Source organism: Eublepharis macularius, chromosome 16 (assembly GCF_028583425.1).
Source record: "Eublepharis macularius isolate TG4126 chromosome 16, MPM_Emac_v1.0, whole genome shotgun sequence".
Taxonomy (NCBI): Eukaryota; Metazoa; Chordata; class Lepidosauria; order Squamata; family Eublepharidae; genus Eublepharis; species Eublepharis macularius.
This window is the reverse complement of record NC_072805.1, coordinates 24,267,663-24,281,882: the sequence shown is the minus strand read 5'-3', so window position 1 is coordinate 24,281,882 and position 14,220 is coordinate 24,267,663.

Sequence of the window (14,220 nt, the reverse complement as noted above, 5' to 3'; positions counted from 1 at the left end):
CTCATTCCTATTCTTCAGTTTTCTGGTACTCCATATGTGCTTGTAGCATGGAGCCCCCACCCTATTGGTGACTATTTAAGTCATGTGACTGTGATTTCACCTGACATTCTGTCACAAACTTGCAGATTTGTGGGTCCCAGGTCTGCAATGCTTGAAGACCACTGATCTCACTCAACAGAAGTCAGGCAGATTCCTTTAGAAGTCCACAAACACGGACACAAAAGTTGTTGCCATCCTATGGTGTGTCTACAGTCTACAACAATCAAAGAAATGTTCCACTTAAGCACTATGGCTAATAGCCATTGCTAGGACTCTCCTTTATGAATAATCCAACTATAGCGAGCATAGAGTATAAGCCTAAAGACACTTTCCTGTGAGTAAGCTCCTTACACTTAGTCAAAAATGCTTTCCTCTGGAAGAAGCAGTTTTCTCCTGACTCAAGAGGCCTCTTGCACCAGAGGAAGGTTTCTTCTATTGGAAGGGCATGCCTTTTCAATTGGGAAAAATCTATAGGATCTAACTAGAGGCAGGCACGAACCAAAACACAAACCAAAATTTGTCATGAACCGAGCTGGTTCATGGTTCACGAACCAGCAGTTCGTCAGAGCTCATTTCTGACCAACCGCCATGAACTTTAGGTCGGTTCATTTGGTTCATTTTTCAGTTCGTCACTGAATACAGCCTGGCACCAATCAATCAGTTTCCTAGGCAATGGGGGGTGGGCTTTCTGCAGCCCCGGGAGTGACCTTCTTTTGCCCCAGAACTGACGTTTTCATGAACCAAATGAACCAGTTCACGAACCGGGAAAGTTCGTGAAAGTTTGTGGTTCATGGTTCATGAAATACAATGAACCACAAACTGCATGGTTCAATATTTCCCCGGTTCGTGCCCACCTCTCGATCTAACCTATAAGGTGATTTCAAAGGCTCAATCTAAAACAATCCATTAGGCTTGTAAACTTAGAAGAGCTTCACAGTTGTTTCTAAAGGCAGATCTCGTCATAAATAGGGAGACACAATTAATGGCATAATCAAAATAAAGAAAACAGCAAATTTGACAGAAGATAGGGGGGAAATAGTCCCTTTTCCATTTTCAGGAAGCTGGAATGCCTGTATTTCCCATGGCAAAGAAATGTACCAGGCAGATACTAAATGAAAAATGGGGGAAATTTATGTGACAGTGTTATGGGAAGGCAAACTGGAAACAAACATTTGACACTCAAGTGCTGGAATGCTGTAAAAATTTAATTAGATGGATACATTAGTCATCCTTGCATTAAGGGGTTCATATAGAACATGCAAAAATGCGTGCTCTGGTACTGAAGAAATGTTTAAATCTTCTCTGCAAATACCATTTCCCTCATTATTGGGAAATGAGGCATCAGTGGGACCATTGGCCATGTCTATGTGTTTACAAAATATGGTTGGGATGAGATTAACAGTATTTATTGATGGGATTTCTTTTTTAACCCACTTAGAACAGCCCATTTTAAATGCAGATTTTATCAAATGCATAAACATGCATCTACTTGGTTGGGAGTTTGGACCTGTTTGTAACTAACCTAAAATATGATGGAATCCTTGTTGTAAATGCAGAAGACCTTCTATTAGACTAGTTGCGACTGCTTATATAGCAAAACATGCCCCTTCCCTGAAACTGTAGCTGGGCAAACATAACATGACGCAAGTGTTTGCATGCGTAAAGTATTTGACGCAGATGATAAAATGGATTTGGTTTCCACTTGCACACACAACTGAGATTTAGACTTTTATGAGCCCACAAATTGCCCTGAGAGATTTACGGCAAGCCTTTCACCTTTGCTGGGGTAACTTCCAGTGTTCATCTACACAGTCCTTTGTACTGGAAGTAAGGACCAGTTTAAATTATGCTTATGGTTTGGAACGTAACCAGAGTCTACCCGATGAATCCATTTCTGATAGAGATGCAAGGCTGGAGCTCACAGATCTTTCCTGTGACAGCTTCAGAGATCTTGAAAATACATTTTCAAGATGATTGGGAACTGCCATACTTGAGAGATCTCTAAGTTCACAGCTCACATTATAGCTATGCGTATGTAGCTCTGAACTTGGATAGTCTGACAAGAGAAGCCACCAGCAAAGCATAATATACCATTTGTGAAGGTCTCTTTTGGAAACGGTCCCAAATTTCAAAAAGCTGGTCAGCCACCATTTTCCATGACACTCTAGGAAAAGCAGACCGGTACCTCACCTGCTGCTCCTGCAAGTTCCAGTATTTTAACTCATTCGGAGTGCAGATTCCAACCTCTGTAGAAGATTTCGTCTAGATTTATTGATATAATTGTGTTCAGTCATCTACATGCCATTAAACAGAATTCATGTCCTTTTGGAAGAATAAATTCTCACAATGAAGGTTTGGTGTAGTAGGAGTCTAACCTTACAGAGCAGGTACTCTATTACCATATGCTTACTTATGGTAAACAGTTTGAGAAGGGTCAACAAACCTGAGGGAACTCAGAAAAATGCAACAAGGATGGTATGGAATCTGATAGAAGTTTGTGCCTCAGGAAACAGTAAATCATCCACATATGGCAGGATTGGCAACATGACAAAGTGAATTTAAGAAGGCTGTTTGTAAATTTATGTGGGGAGGAGTGGAGAGAAAAAATACACTGTTTGGAGAACATGTAACTTTAAGCTACAGAATATGGAGAAATGAGTTGTTGTTAGTAACTTGTTACCACTGATCTAGATGTCCTTAGTAACATTTAATTGGAAAATAAAAGCAGCCACCTGATGTGCTCAATTGTGTTAACATTTACCCATCCCTACACTACCAGCAGCAATGAACGAAGCAGAGAGTTTGTGGGTTGTATGTTGATATTTTTGCAAGCCTTTTGGATCCCCATTGTGGACCAAGTGCAGTAAAATACCTGTATTAAATATATATATATTAAATTGGTAAGTGTGGAGAGACAGTATGTGTAGCGGTTAGATCAGAGTGTTGGGTTGAAATCTAGGAGACCTTGTTCCAGATCCCCACTCTGTCATGAAGCTTGCTGGGCGATCTTAGACCAGTTACCCATTCTTCGTCTAACCTGCCTCACAAAGCAGGGTTAATTTGTGCATGGACCAGGCTAACCTGATCTTATCAGATCTTGAAGCTAAGCAGGGTCAGTCCTGGTTAGTACTTCGATAGGAGATCACCATGGAAATCCAGGGTTACTCTGCAGAGGCACGTGATGGCAAACCACCTCCTGATGTGCGCTGAATACAGCATGTGAATATTTTCTTGATTGATTGTGGCTTTGTATTGGTGGTAACAAGATTGGCCCCTGAGGAAGTGGAATGAGCCGTGAAACAAGCTGAGTGTTCAAGCCGGCAGCTTATAGGGCCGGGGGAGCCCCCAGCGGGTTCTCCGTCCTTCCTTGATATCCCCCTGATTGAAAGAAGAGAGAACGAACTTGGTCCATTTCAGCCATACACCAACTATTCAGTTTATCTTCTGTCCTTTTGCCAAGGGACAGTTTCCAGCCCCATTGGGTTGTTTCTTTCATCCACCATAGACTGTAAGTTGGAAAATTACTCCACACTTTACAAGGGAGCCTCCAGGGTTTGATGTCAAGAACAAACGTAACCTTGAGGTTTAAAAAAACGTTCTTCCCTGCTGGACTCCCTTAAAGGGACATGGTCGATACTTACTTTTTGTATCTGTAGTTTATGTATTGTAACGATTGTATAATTGGAATTTACTGTATAAGAAATTTATTTGGCATTGAGCACTTTAAATTGATGGGACAATTCTTACAATGATTGTAGCATGTTTTCATACTTAATTGTGACACTGTTTATACTTATTGGCAGGTGCTGTTGGTTGAGTTTTGAAACCCCAGCAGGGGGGTCACCATGAGCTGACTGTGACTTGATGGCTCTTTTCACCACCACAAATGTCATTGAGTACATTGCATTGCACTCACCAGCACACCCATAAAAAACACTAGTCTTTTAAATTTGGCATGAAGTGGAAATTTGGGCTGCCTTTCTACCTAATTCAGCCCCCCCCCCATGGCAGCAAATATTAAAACATTTCAGACATTAGAAAAGCATTTAAAATACATAAAATATAAAATATTTAAAACAATATGAACACACAAACCCATAAAAGCACAGAAACAGGGAGGAGAGCTAGTAAGATTTACTGTATAAGAAATTTATTTGGCACTGAGCACTTTAAATTGATGGAACAATTCTTAACAATGATTGTAGCATGTTTTCATACTTAATTGTGACACTGTTTGGAATGCCAAAAAAACCCCAAACAAGTCTTCACCTGCCTATGGAAGACAATGATAGAGGGAGACAGACAGATCTCCCTGGGAAGGGAGTTCCAAAGTTTTGGTGCCACAACTTAGGAGGACCTTTCTTGGACTCAGGGCTGGTGCCAGAGTTTCTGGCGCCTGAGGCCGGGGGCAGTTTCAGGGCAGTTGCCGCCCCTGCGTGTGCGCAAAGCTCACACGCACGCACAGCTGAACTGCGTGATGACGTCACTGTGTGTGACATCATCATGCAGCATGCCCCCCACCACCACTGCCATCTGCCACACCTGGCCTGCCACTGTGTCCAGGCGGCGGAGGCGAGGTTGGCAGCCCTCCAACTGAGCAGGAGGGCTGCGAGGCTGCAGCACCTGTGGGCCAGGCATGGCAGGCGGCAGGGGAGGTGCGCGGGTGGCTTCCCAGCCGGACCCGCCTCCATGGATGCACCGGCCCTGCTTGGACTAGCCTCAGATGGTGGTGGAAGTAGGCAGACTAGCCTTAGATGGTGGGGCATGTAGGCAGATGGTGGGGGAAGTAGGCAGACTAGCCTCAGATGGTGGGGGAAGTAGGCACCTGAAGTAGGCAGACTTCCAGGTATGCTGGCCCCAAACTGTATTGGGATGCTGTAGTTAAGACTACAGTTGCTTCTACATGGAGCTTTTCCTCCACCCCTCCTCAAACTGCAGCTTTGAGGGAGGGGGCTTCCACATAACATTGCCGTAGAAACACCCACTTTCCAGGTTTTCTCTGGTTCAACTCTGCAGTTTCCCAAACCAGCAGCTTTGGTATGATCATAATCAAATTGGGTTTGGGGAGAGTGTAGATGGGAAGGTGTGGCTTTCGTACCTCCCTGCCCACATCTAGTAACATTTCTTTCCCTTTTTACCTGTCACTTATATCTAATAGCGATATACACACAGACATCATGGCGAAAAGATCCCAGAGGCAAGAGAAAGGAAATGGTAGGTGTGATGGGAAAGCTCAGAGAAACCCTAACTGCAGAACACAATTGCATTCATAGCACCCACGACAACTAAATGGAGAATCGCCTCCACGTGGGAGCAATCTCACCGCAGTTAATAAATCAACTTCAAAACTATGGTTTTTCAATTTTGCTTTGACTGCCTTAAATAACCAGTTAGTGGAATGGCCCATGCTCAGACAATCATACCATTTTATCAAACCAGGGCTTGAAGTGAAGCAATGTAGTGGCATAGATTTTAGGCACCAGAGGAAATTATTTTATTTTCCCAAGTGACTTTTGGCTAATTGTTCAGTCCTGCCAAGCCTTGGAATCAAATCCCCCATCTTTCATCACCTCTGTCTGATTCCCTTCCTGAAAATAGTGGCTCTCGTGTGTATTCTTTCCTCAGTGAACACAGATGCAAAATAATTCATTTAGCTTCTCTCCCATCTCCCCATCTTCCTTTAGCAATCCTTTTATTCCTTGGTCATCCAAAGGCCCAACTACCTCTCTGGCTGGTTTCCTGCTCAGGATATATTTTTTAAAAATTTTGTCTTGATGCTTTTAGCAACTTAACTTACCCTTCTTTTTCCATACCGTGTGCTCCTTTTTGTTCACTTCACTGGGGCAGACTTTCCACATTTAAAGAAGCCCTTTGACCTTTTATGGCTTCCTTGACTTGGGTTGTTAACCCCGCAGACATATTTTTAGATTTGACAGTACCTTTTCCTAACCTAGGAAATACATTCTATCTGGGCTTCAGATAGGGTGGTTTTAAATAGCTTCCAAGCATACTCTATGGATTTGACTCTCCTGAGTTTCCCTTTCGGAGTCCTTCATTTTTCTGAAGTCCCCTCATTTTTGTAAAGTTTTCTTCTTTGAAATCAAACTTTATGGTTTTAGATTTTAGGGGTAACTTTTCATTGACATGAATGCTGAACTTAATAGCATTGTGGTCACTGTTCCCAGATGTGCAATAACATCAGCATCTCATGCTAGGTCACTTGCTGCACTCAGAATCAAGTCCGAGATCACTTCTCATTTGGTTGGCTGCAAGGGTCATTTCGTAGAAAAAGAGCTGGAGGAACTCATTAGCATAACTCATTAGCATATGCCATGTCCCTTGACATCACCAGAAGTGTGTCATTAGCATAACTGATTTGCATATGCCACACCCCCTGACATCACCTATCCTGACTGTTGGACCCAATCCTGGCCATTCAGGGCCAAAATTGGGCCCAATATGGCAAAAAGGGGCTGAAAATGGCCGAAAAGGGGCCCAAAATGGTCAGGATTGGGCCACTGCTGAGTGAGAGAGTGATCCACCACCTGTCAGAGGCCTGATCTGGCCCATTTCAGCCCCAATCCAGGCTGAAATGGGCCCCAAATGGCTGACATGTGACCTCTATGGGGAACTACCAGAACTGGGTTCCTGTGCGTTCCCCCTCAAAATGAGCCCTGGTTGGCTGTGTAACTAACTGAACCAGTGCATGACCGTTTATGATGTCTAGGAACCTCAGTTCATGGATGGTTAGTTTTGTTACTATGGGTAATTGATAGACCTGATCTCCATGAATTTACATACCCCCCCCCCCATTTAAAGCCATCTAAACCACAATGCTCATCTCCCCATGCTAGAGTAGCAAATCCATGCCTTAATTGTGGATTTTGCAAAAGGTTATTGATAGCTGATATCTCTCCTTATTTCTCTGGACTGAAAGCTATGAAAAAAAAAGATGTTACCAACTGATACAAGGTTTCTGGAAATAAGGGAAAGGACAGAGTTGTTGTACAGCCATTCCAAGAGCTGCAATTAGTATACTATGTAAACATCACTTAAAATGGCATATCAGCAAGCAAGCAGCAGTAATCCATTTGAAACAGACAACTATTTTATGCAGCGAGGAATGAGAGGAATTATTCCTAAGTCACTTTAATAGTCCTGCCTGTAAACAATTTTCCGCTCTCTTGTGCAGTTCTTCCCTCGTCTCCCTTCCTTGGCAGGCTGCCTCAATCTTCCCTGCTAGCAGATGTGCGCTCTTGAATAGTAAATCAAACACCCTCAAAACTATTGTCCTGAAATATTTCAGAGACTCCTCTCCACTGTTCCTGGTCTCTGGCTGGCAGGAAATGATGTGAGACCAATGAAGTTCGCAAAACTGGCTTTTCACATTTACTGCACGAGTGTCTTTCTTTGGGACATGGCCCCATTGTGCTCAAGCACACCCAACAAGGAACATTAAATTGGAGAATGAGTGCATGTTCTCTGCTTTGTTTCATTTGTATATTCATTTATTTGTTAGTAGATTCAGTGTTTTGGGTTCTCCCATTGGTTTTGTCCTTTTTTTGGTATTGTGTATGCATGTTCGATGGGTTTTCTATGCATTTCGGACCTATAATTAATGTCAATTAAACATATATGTATAATGCTGATTACTGAAAGACAAATAATGTTACAGGATTTGGGTCTAGTGGCAGCTCAGAGACCAACAAGATTTTCAGGGTATAAGCTTTCGAGAGTCAAAGCTCCATTCTTCAGTATCTGCCACTGAATTCAAATCCTGCTATTCTACTACAGACCGGTACAGCTACCTACCTGAAACAAATAATGTTGGGAAAGGATTCTATCCCACAACTGGTGTGTTGGTGAATATCTTTTTATTAAAGAACGGATTTAAAAAGGTTTAGCAAGTTGTGAAATTGGCTAAATTAACAGAATGTTTCCATCTAAAGCAGGGCACCCACCATCACCTTTCCCAGCGCTTGCCAAGTGTTTTTGGAAAGTGGGTGGGGCCAGGTGGGGTTTTTACACAGCAGAGCTTCGGAATGGCCATTGGTGAACTGACAGAAACAGCCAGATGAGTGTTTCATAGCTAGCTCAATATGTATACTTGTATGTATGCAGTTTTTTTTAAAAAACAATACATTCATTTTAAAATCATCCTATTAAATAAAACTTCTGCCTGAAATGTTGAAGAATTAAAATCATAGTTATGCATAACCTTACTCTCTAACTTTCTGTGGTTGGGTTCCGTTTCCTGTGGCAGCCATTTTGCAGCTGGCTCTGCCTCTTACAACAGCCATTTTGTAATTGTGCCCATCACCCTTTGTCAGATTTCCAAAGAAGCCCATTGAATCAAGAAAGTTGGGGATCCCTGGTCTAAAGGATGGAAGACAGTCTAACCCTTTGTTCTTCACTATTTGGGACCCTTTTGTTCAATTTTGAAAATCAATTCCTAATTTGCAGATTGATGTTAATAATGGTTTCTGTCTTTCCTAATTTTGTAATCTTTGACCTTCATTGTGATTTGCAAAAAGAAAGAAAGAAAGAAAGAAAGAAAGAAAGAAAGAAAGAAAGAAAGAAAGAAAGAAAGAAAGAAAGAAAGAAAGAAAGAAAGAAAGAAAGAAAGATTTTACGCAACAGGCTTGGTGTAAACAATGTAAAATAAAGAATTCTTTGCACCAGGGAGAACTGAAACTGAAACAATTTTTTTGTTGGTAGAACTTAGAGTAAAACCTGAAACAGGGATGACTTGGTAGATATTTCAAAATCCATCCTAATTAAATAATGGGCCAACTACTTGAAAGATGACCCATCATGTTTTCTTTGGCTCAACATGGAACATTGAGCAGAAATCATCCTAGAATTATCAAAGGATATATTACAGGCAGATCTTTTGATTTTGAATAGAACAAATCTTGGAAAAGATGGACCAGGAAATGGTTAGTGCTTAGCTCCTACTCTAAAGAAAACAGAAATGGAATGTCATTCTTAATTTAATGAACAATAACCATTATTTTTTTTTAAAAAAGTTTTAGTTTGTTTTATGCTACGATTTCAAATTTATATCTTTTTTGAGGAGGGGGGATGTGTGACAAAATGAAAGAGAGAATGATAGAATCTTGTAATTCCAAAAAGGTTCAGGATCTCTGCACTGTCCACTATACCATACTACTCTAAAGAAAAGAGAACAAGTATATTTGGCATCACTGCACAAAAACGGCTTTGTGGGTCCCTGTTCTGTACGTAGAATTTCACAGCAAACAGTGAACTTAACCTGAACACCCTTTTTTCCCATTTGCACAGAAGGTGACAACTGCATCTACTTTTTTATAACTTGCCCTCAAATATTTGTGTTTGGATTCCTGTCATAGCAATAAGTTCTAACTAACTATCACTTTTTTTTTAACCCACAGAAAGGCAATTACAGAATTCTGGTTTCCCGTAATTTTATTACCGTGTTACTAACTGTGAAAGATAACATGCAAGAGACTTAAGGATAAATAAGGAGCTATTGGCTTCAATGAACTTTTTCTTTTTCTCCAGGGCAAGGAGCTGGGCAGGTGGCAGGGTGGAGAACTTGGAGAAGGGAGAGAATTGCATACAGTCCACCCTTCAAAGCAGCGCCGGATCTAGGGTTGCTCACGCCCGGGGCAACCTTCGGGGGGCTGCTTTGTGCGCGCATGCAGTGCGCGCGAGCTCCCACGCTGCATGATGATGTCACTTCGGTGACATCATCATGCGGGGCAGAGCAGAGGCAGTGTGCGGGGCTGGGAAGCCGCCGTGCCATTCGCCTCCCTGCAGGCGAATGGTGCGGGCAGCCTCGTAGCTCTCCACGCTGCTTTTGCCTGCCGCGCAGGGCAGGGGGCGGCTGGCTTGCTGTGCACCCCCTGCCCTACAGGGCAGGCAAAAGCAACACAGGGGGATGCGAGGCCGCCCGCGCCATTCGCTGGCCCTGCAGGATGGGGCGGCCGGCTTGCTGCGCACCCCCTGCCCTGCTGGGCAGCCAAAAGGCAGAGCGGGTGGCCCCACAGCCACCCGTGCTGCTTTTTGCCTGCCCCGTAGGACAGGGGGCGGCTGGCTTGCTGCGCACCCCCTGGCCGACATGGCAGGCAAAAGCAGCACGGGGGGGCTGCGAGGCCGCCCGCGCCATTTGCCTGCCCTGCAAGACGGGGAGGCCAGCTTGCTGCGCACCCCCTGCCCTGCTGGGCAGCCAAAAGGCAGAGCGGGCGGCCCCACAGCCCCTCACGCTGCCTTTTGCCTGCCCTGCAGGACAGGGGGGTGCGCGGCAAGCCAGCCGCCTCCTGTCCTGCGGGGCAGGCAAAAGGCAGCGCGGGGGGCTGCAAGGCTGCCTGTGTTGCTCCCTGCGCCCTCTGGCAGCCGGCCCCTGCTCCCAGTGCCTCCTCCCTGGTGGCGCCGGGGGCAGACTACATACCCTGCCCCCCCGGTCAATCTGGCCCTGCCTCTGTAGTCTGGAGATCAAGTGTGGGACTCACAGAAGCTTGTGTGGGGCATCTCATTTTCCCATGACCTCATTTTCCCATGACCTCTCTCCCTTCCCTGACCAGCTCTCCCCTTTTCCTGCTTCTTTCTCTCCTTTCCACCCACCTATGTCTTCCCCCATCTTCAGCTTTCCCTCTCCCCCAGTAATCTCTTCCCATGGCCCTGTTGTGTGGTGTCGGCTGAGCTGGGCCCATGTGCCAGGACTTGTGGGAGGGACTTTAATTTCCTCTGTATCTCTTCCCCACATTATTTAATCTTTCCCTTCTCCTGGCAGCACCCATATGCTCAACTTTCCCAACTTCCTTCTGTCCTTCAAACCCACTAAACAACTTTCTAGGTATCTATCCCCCATCTTCATCTATATTTATTATTTATTTACTTAATTTAAAAGCCACTTTTCTCCACAATGGGCATTCAAAGCAGCTTACATCATTCTCCTCACTTGTATATTGAGCCAGTTTGGTGTAGTGGTTAAGAGCCGCAGAACTGTAATCTGGACAGCCGGGTTTGATCCCCCACTCCTCCACTTGAAGCCAGCTGGGTGACCTTGGGCTAGTCACAGCTCTCTGGAGCTCTCTCAGCCCCACCCACCTCACAGGGTGTTTTGTTGTGGAGATAATAATGGCATACTTTGTAAACTGCTCTGAGTGGGCATTAAGTTGTCCTGAAGGGCAGTATATAAATCAAATGTTATTATTATTACTACTGTATATTATCCTCACAACAATCTTGAGAGGCAGGTTAGGCTGAGGATGTGTGACTGGCCCAAGGTCACCCAGTGAGCTTCCACAACAGAGTGGTGATCTCAACTTGGGTCTCTCAAATCTTACTTTGAAACTCTAACCACTACACTACACTGACTTGAGGGCAGGGGTTGCTGTTGCTCAACAGCCAGGTCTAGTTGATTCATGCCAGTTGCACAGTAGCAAGTCACCTGGTGGTCACTTCTGGGCTTGGCCCCAGAGAGTCCTCCCTTAAAGGCCAAAACAGCCCTGGAAAGGGCCCTACCCCTCCCTCTGCCTTTTACTGACAGAAACCAAGATTTCAATTTCGGTAAACTGACAACAGCCACTGAGCGCATCAGGTTAAAGCTACAAGTACTCCTTTTCTGATTTTGGTTTTTAAAAAAATATTTTTGATTTTTCTCCAAGTCAAGGGCATTTTCCAGATATGTTGGGAGATCTCTCTCTTCTGTTTAGGACTCCGGTCTCCAGATTTATATGTCCAGAGATCATAGCCACTTGGCTATTAGTATATATATGATTCTGGGAGAATGCTGGGCCCGACAGGGAGATTGGCAACCCTAGCTATTAGGCATAGCTGGGCAACTGCGGAGGCCCATAGTCTGGGCAAAAACCCACTTCCATCTGCAGTTGATGCATCCGTCTCCCATTTTCCATTGAGGAAAAGTGCCTGGAGGCAGTGAAGGAAGCAGAGAATGAAATAACCACATTTTCCTGCCTCCTTTAGACATCCTTCCCCATTTTCCGTCTTTCTAGTTCAGGTTTCCCTACATGATTCCTGTGGGCACCATAGTACCTACCAGTACTTCCTCTGGTGCCCACTGAGCTTTTCAAGAAGTGGGCAGAGCCATTGTACGGCAGGACTTGTTATCAGCTGCCTATATTCAAATGAAAGGGTTTTCCACCTCTGTAATAGCAGTTGCAGCCACTGGAAGATCAGGAGGAGGACTGGTTGACATCCACCCTTCGTGTTCCATTCTCCCTTCAGGCTTCCCTCTTTTTATTCCCCCTTCACCGTCTCTCCTCGAGGGTTTCCTCTGTTTCTTTTATTTCTCTTCTACAATCCTTTCACAAATCAGGGAGGGAGGTATTGCTTTTGCCTCCCCCTCCCGAGGCTGCCATTTTGGGTTTGGCTCCACCTCCTGCAGAAGCCATTTTGTGGTAGTGCTCACCACCCCCTCTCAAAATTCCAAAGATTGGGTACCCCAGTTCTATGCAATCTGTCCTCTCCCCCATATCTCACCAAGGCACTGAAGTGGCCAACAAGCTACAATAAATATATTTTTAGCCTGCTCTGGAAGACATCAAGAAATGTTATCTCAGCTCCAGGGCCAGGGTGCCAGAGATCAGGAGTGGCTGCAGAAGAAGCCCTTCTGTGATTACCTGCCAGGCTAATAGCATAGATTCACAAAAGAAGGCCTCATCCATTGATCTTGAAGTTTGGGCAAGTTGATAAAGGTGGAGGTGGTCTCTCTGAAGCAAAGTCATTTAGAGCTTTAAATATCAAAACCAGCAACTTCTTTTTTTAATTTTTTTTATTGGATTAGATGTTATTAAATTGTACATTACAATCAGTTTCCTTTAATTTTTCCAATTCTAACCCCCTCCCTTTCCCCCCCTTTTGTTGACTTCCAACAGTTTTCCAAGCCCTTGTTCCTTTTCCCTTACTCATTTTAAATTTATTCTATCTGTCAAACGTAAACTTTCACTTTCTTCTAAGCTTATCTATATAACACAGTGCTCCTTCTGTCTTCCTACTTACTTTAACAACTAAATAATACATAACTAAATAATACATTCTTGGCATATTTTCTTTTGATAATAATCATTTAGCTAATTTTGGTACTCTATACTCTATCTTATAATCTCATCTTCAATATGGGACAAACAATTTATCCCTCATTTAGCATAATTTTAGATACTTCTATAAACAGTACATTCAATATAAGTCAACCAATTTAACTTATACTCTCTATATTATTTTTTTTACATATCTTATCTTCATACTGTTTTAATTATATAATTATATTATTCTTTCATTATGCAACTATCCACCAAAAATAGTCAACCAATTTGACCCATATATACCTCCAAACCAATTCAATCAATTTAATACATGATCTATACATTAATATATATTTTCCCACCTTACTTAAATTCCTTCATTGCAATTATAAAATTATCTCCATTATACAATTATTGCCAGAAATGAAATTAATTAGTTTCTATCCTTATAATTAGTTAATTTCTATCATTATAATTCTTGTAATAACACCTATAATACTTAATGCTATATATAATAGTCTAATAAAATAGTTGCTTAAAATTCTCATTTACCTCTCCACCCCCCGGTAAAGTCACCTCCCTCTACTTTTATTGTATTTCAGTAATTTTCAAACTGCCACAGTTCTCCTCCCACCTCCCATTTCTTCACTAAATATTGTTTCAGCTTTTCCCAATCCGTGTTGAACTGTCCTGGATCAAGGTCTCTCAGTTTCCTTGTCATTTTGTCCATTTCCGCCATGTACAGCAATTTATATATCCAGTCCTCAATCGTTGGCACTTCTTGCACTTTCCACTTTTGCGCGTACAAAAGTCTAGCCGCTGCTGTCATGTAAAATAGCAATGTCCTATATTGTGCTGGAATATCCTCCATTCCCAAGTTCAGTAGCAGGAGTTCTGGGTTCTTATTAATTTGAAATTGTAAAATCTCGCTTATTACTCTTATTATTTCCCCCCAGTACTGCCTAGCTACCTCACAAGTCCACCACATATGATACAAAGATCCCTCATGCTTTTTACATTTCCAGCATTTATTAGACGTGTTCAAATTCCCTAGCGCAATTTTCTTTGGTGTCATATACCAACGACATTCTCTTTAATATTGGTGCATGTCGTGATCTTCACTGTACTCTTCCACAAGTATTCCCACGCCTCC